Source organism: Colobus angolensis, unplaced genomic scaffold (genome assembly GCF_000951035.1).
Source record: "Colobus angolensis palliatus isolate OR3802 unplaced genomic scaffold, Cang.pa_1.0 Scaffold80, whole genome shotgun sequence".
In the NCBI taxonomy this organism is placed as follows: Eukaryota; Metazoa; Chordata; class Mammalia; order Primates; family Cercopithecidae; genus Colobus; species Colobus angolensis.
The window spans coordinates 812,701-818,463 of record NW_012121821.1 but is presented as its reverse complement, the minus strand read 5'-3'; the positions used below and the strand labels follow the sequence as shown (position 1 = coordinate 818,463).

Sequence of the window (5,763 nt, the reverse complement as noted above, 5' to 3'; positions counted from 1 at the left end):
AGTAGCTGGGACTACAGGGATGTGCCACCACACCTGGCCAATTTTGTATTTTTAGTAAAGACGGGGTTTCTCTATGTTGGTCAGGCTGGTCTCGAACTCCTGACCTCAAGTGATCCGCCAGCCTTGGCCTCCTAAAGTGCTGGGATTACAGGCATGAGCCACCGCACCTAGCCGTAAAACACAGTTTTAAGTGTTTATACATCAATCCTCACAACAACTCTATGGAGGCAGATACTATTATTATCCCCATTTTATAGACAAGGAAACTGGAGTGCATAGAAGTTAAGTAGCTGAATGGGATTCATTAGTAGTCATTGAAATACAAAGAAAAAAATTTTTAAAAAAGAGCTGGGATTGAAACATACATAGTCTGACTCTAGAGTGTGTGCCACTAACCTGTCTCTCAGATGAAGGTCCATTAGGATTGATGACAGTGTAGAACTATAGTACTAAGTCTGTTCTTCCTATAAATATGCTCAGAAGGCCCTTCCTTCCAATGACAAAACCTTATTTGTACCTGTCCCATGTCTCCCTTTTCTTTCAATTGCTGAAGTACTTGAAAGAATTATGATAGATAATATTTGTATGTGTTGTTCCAGTATGGTTTTCACCGTGCCTCCATGTATTTTCTAATTTATTCGTCTAACATTGTAGGGATGGAGCAGGTATCATCATCGCCATTTTAAATTTACAGATGAGGAAACTAAGGTAGATCTATTTTAAGGAATGTATCCCAAGTTACATAACTGATAAATGATAGACTAGAACCTTGCACTCTTGATTCAAGATTTCTTGCCTCCAGTACACCACATTTGTTTCCTGTATGTACTCTTCCTTTCCTTCACTTTTTGTAATCTGTTTTTCACTCCCAAGTCACTCAACTAAAACTCCTACAAATTTTCCAGTCATGGGACCATTTTTATTCATTTATTCTTTTCTTTCAACTTCTCTGTTGACTATTTCCTTCCTCTTCAGAATTCTCTTCTCTTTTGACTTCTGACCCTATATTATTCTTAAACTCCTTTTACTTTTTTGACCATTCCTCTTTGTCTTCCTCACCATATCCTTTTGCTCCCTTAGCATGTTTTCTTTCCCAGGCCTTTGTTCTTAGCCATCCGGTTTTCTTTTGCCTACACTTGCTCCCTTAGTAATTATCTATTTCTGCAGTTTCAACACTCAATTCCATGAAGATGATCTCCAGTTCTGTACTTCTGGTCCTAATATTCTATACTGCCAACTTGCATTCACAGATACCTGCATGTCTCACCAGCACCTCAACTCTAACATGTCTGCAATGGATTAAATGTTTGTGTCTCCTCAAAATTTATATGTTGAAACCCTAACTCATTGTATGGTATCTGGAGGTGAGGCCTTTGAAAACTAATCAGGTCATGAGAGTGGAGCCCTCATGAATAGGATTAGTCCCCTTGTAAGAGGAGCTAGAGAGCTCTCTTTCCACCATGTGAGGATACAAGAAGACAGCCAGCCATCTTCAAACCAGAAATTAGGCCCTCACAAGACACTGGATCTGCCAACACGTTGATCGTGGGCTTCCAGACATTTCTTTTCTATAAGTTTTTGGATTTAAAAAAATTCTCAGCTGGGCATGGTGGCTCATGCCTGTAATCCCAGCACTTTGGGAGGTTGAGGCAGGTGGATCACGAGGTCAGGAGTTCAAGACCAGCCTGGCCAAGATGGTGAAACCCCATCACTACTAAAAATACAAAAATTAGCTGCACGTGGTAGCAGGTGCCTGTAATCCTAGCTAACTTGGGAGGCTGAGACAGAGAATTGCTGGGACGCAAGAGGCAGAGGTTGCAGAGAGCCGAGATCATGCCACTGCACTCCAGTCTGACTGATGGAGGGAGACTCTGTCTCCAAAAAAAAAAAAAAGAAAAAATTCTGTACAGTGATCATATACTACTTTGATAATCAGAAAAATAAAAAAATAAAAAAATAATTTTTTTTTTTTTTTTTTGAGACAGGGTCTTGCTTTGTCACCCAAGGTGGAGTGCAGTGGTTCAATCTCTGCTGGTTGCAACGTCTGCCTCCTGGGTTCAAGCAATACTCCCTCCTCAGCTTGTGGAATAGCTGGGACTACAGGTGGGCACCACCATGTCCAGCTAACTTTTTTGTATTTTTAGTAAAGGTGGAGTCTCACTATGTTGCCCAGGCTGGTCTTGAACTCCTGAGCTCAAGCTATCCACCTGCCTCGGCCTCCCAAAATGTTGGGATTACAGGTGTTAGCCACTACAACTGGCCAAAAAATTTAAAAACTGCCTATAATAAAAGGAAAAAAAAGAAATTGTTTCATTCACTCTTTGACCATTTATCGAATGTTACCTCCCTCATGAAGTCTTTCCAGATTTCCTCAGCCAGGCTTGTGCTTGATCATATCTTTGACACAGCTTGCTTGTTTTTTTTTTTTGAAATCTCTAATTGCATTAATATGTTTTAATATGTTTTTGTTGTGTATTAAGTTTGTGTGGTTATCTTACCTATTAGTCATATTTTGTGTGTATGAATGAGAAAATAACTTTATTTCATTTCAGGGAGCTGGCAGACATTCAGCCTCAGAACTTACGGAATTGCTTCTTGATGTCTGCGGCCTTGGTGACCTTGAGCATATTGAAGTTCACTGTCTTGCTCAGGGACCAGCACTTATCCAGCATGACAATGTCGCTGATCTGGACATCCTGAAGCAGGGGAACAGGTGCATGGACATGTTCTTGTGGTACTTCTCGAAGCAATTGTACTTGCAGATGTAGTAGAGATAGTCTCTGTGGATGACAGTGGTCCTCTGCATCTTCATCTTGGTCACCATGCCAGACAGGATCTGCCCTCAGTGGAGATGTTACCAGTGAACAGGCATTCCTTGTCAATGTAGGTGCCCTCAATAGTCTCTTTGGACCTTCTGAAGCCTAGCTTGCCAGTTTCCTTTAGCAGGATCCTCTTCTTGCTTTGAACAATGGTCGGCTGCTTGTGATAGGCATGCTCAGTCTCAATGTCCACCATCTTCTTGGCTGCCTGAGAAAAAACTAGACAATTATTATTATTATTATTATTTTGAGGTAGAGTTTTGCTCTGTCACCAGGCCGGAGTGCAGTGGTAGTGGTGTGATCTTGGCTCACTGCAACCTCTGCCTTCCGGTTCAAGCAGATCTCCTGCCTCGACCTCCTGAGTAGCAGGGACTACAGGTGCGCGCCACCACACCCAGCTAATTTTTGTATTTTTAGTAGAGACGGAGTTTCACCATGTTGGCCAGGATGGTCTTGATCTCTTGACCTCGTGATCCACCTGCCTTGGCCTCCCAAGGTATTAAGATTACAGGCATGAGCCACCACTCCCGGCCAAAACTAGACAATTTTTAAAGATTAAAGTAAGTGTTATCTTGATTCTGTTTATGGGTAATAAATATTTCTCAGTAAATATCTGTGAAATGTATTGAGTTGAACCAAAAAGAACATAATTATGAGCTGATAGCCACTGAGTTCTGTGTCAGATTCTCTTTGTGTGTTTTATCTCAATGGTCTTTAAACTGAACGCCATTGTCACCAAAAGCTTATGCATAGTGGGCTTCTTGGCAGAGAAAGAAGTTGGAAAACAGGTCAGGAATGCTGCCTTTATTGGTCCTACTCCAATAAAGGAGTAGGTCCTACCATTTATTGGTCCTACCATTAATTCCTCTTACAGGAAGTACATGTGCAGCAGGAAGCCTGAGAGGCAGAATAGAGCATTGGAGTATTATTCAGTGAAAGAAAACATGAATCCAAATCGTTTGTCTGGTTTTTATAACAATGACATCTTTCTTTTGTATGCCATCTGATTACTAATAGTAGATATTTAAATGATCAGTATCCACTAATAATAAGTACAGGGCTGGGTGCCGTGGCTCATGCCTGTAATCCCAGCACTTTGGGAAGCCAAAGCAGGTGGATCACCTGAGGTGGGGAGTTCGAGAATAGCCTGACCAACATGGAGAAGCCCCATCTCTACTAAAAATACAAAAATTAGCCAGGTGTGGTGGTGCATGCTTGTAATCCCAGCTACTTGTGCGGCTGAGGCAGGAGAATTGCTTGAACTTGGGAGGCGGAGGTTGCAGTGAGCCAGAGGTTGCAGTGAGCCAAGATCGCGCCATTGCACTCCAGCCTGGGCAATAGAGTGAGACTCTGTCTCAAAAAAAAAAAAAAAAAAAAAACGCTGGGTGCTGTGATGCACACCTGTAATCCCAGCACTTTGGGAGGCTGAGGTGGGCAGTTCAGGAGGTCAGGAGTTCAAGACCAGCTTGGCCAACATAGTGAAACCTTGCCTCTACTAAAAATGCAAAAATTAGCTGGGCATGGTGGCACATGCCTGTAGTCCCAGCTACTCGGGAGGCTGAGGCAGGAGAATTGCTTGAACCAGGAGGTGGAGGTTACAGTGGGCTGAGATCGCACCACTGTACTCCATCTTAGGCAACAAAGTGAGACTTTATCTCAACAACAACAACAACAAAAAGAACAAATGAAGAAGCACTTGATGGAATCCAACCGAAGAGGACCTGAGAGAGGTATTACATTTGAGCATTCCATATTCTGCCTTCTCCATCCATGAAGAGATAGGCAGTTTCTCATCTCAGATGAAAATGCTACTCATCAACGTGTTGACAAATAACACTATCATTTTGTGACTGCCCAAAAGGCTCCTTTTGTAACCGCCCAACAGGTTTCCTGCTGCCTAGACAGAGCCAATTTATCAAGACAAGGGAATCTCAATAGAGAAAGAGTAATTCACATAGAGCTCCCCGTAGGGGAGACTGAGTTTTATTATTATTCAAATCAGTCTCCCTGAGCATCCAGGGATCAGAGTGTTTAAGGATGATTTGATGGGTGAGGGAAGGTCAGTGAATCAAGAGTGCTGATTGGTTGGATCAGAGATGTAATCATATTATTTGAACTTTGAGTTGAAGCTGTCCTCCTGCACACTGAGTCAGTTCCTGGGTGGTGGCCACAAATCAGATCACCCAGTTTATTGATCTGGGTGGTGCCAGCTGATCTATCAACTACAGGGTCTGCAAAATATCTCAAGCACTGATCCTAGGTTTTACAATAGCGATGTTATCCCTAGGAACAATTTGGGGAGGATCAGAATCTTGTAGCCTCCAGCCCCATGACTCCTAAACAATAATTTCTAATCTTATGGCTAATTTGTTAGTCCTACAAAGGTAGTCTAGTCCTCAGGTAAGAAGGCTGTTTTGGGAAGAGGCTGTTATTGTGTTTGTTTTAAGCTATAAACTCTAAGTTCCTCCCAAAGTTAGTTCAGCCTATGCCCAGGAATGAACAAGGACAGCTTGGAGTTTAGAAGCAAAATGGAGTTGGTTAGATCAGATCTCTTTCACTGTCTTGGTTATAATTTTGTAATGGTAGTTTCATTTTTAACATAAAGCATGTATGCTTGCATATGACAATACTTTTATGTATTAATTGCCAACATTTTTGAGCATGTGTACCAAACACAGTTTTTGTTTGTTTGAGACAGAGTTTTGCTCTTGTTGCCCAGGCTGGAGTGCAATGGCACGATCTCGGCTCATCGCAACCTCTGCCTCCCAGGTTCAAGCAATTCTCCTGCCTCAACCTCCCGAGTAGCTGGGACTACAGGGATGTGCCACCACACCTGGCCAATTTTGTATTTTTAGTAAAGACGGGGTTTCTCTATGTTGGTCAGGCTGGTCTCGATCTCCTGACCTCAAGTGATCCGCCAGCCTTGGCCTCCTAAAGTGCTGGG

General features: G+C 42.5%; 1 pseudogene across 1 annotated transcript in view; it reads right to left on the bottom strand.

Moving 5' to 3' along the window:
• Positions 1–2,510: 2,510 nt before the first annotated feature.
• Positions 2,511–5,763, bottom strand: part of LOC105502621 — a 51,343-nt pseudogene continuing 48,090 nt past the window's right edge. The window contains exon 4 of the transcript XR_001000365.1: positions 2,511–3,038. The product of XR_001000365.1 is annotated as a 40S ribosomal protein S11-like (transcript). The remainder of the gene's footprint in view (positions 3,039–5,763) is intronic.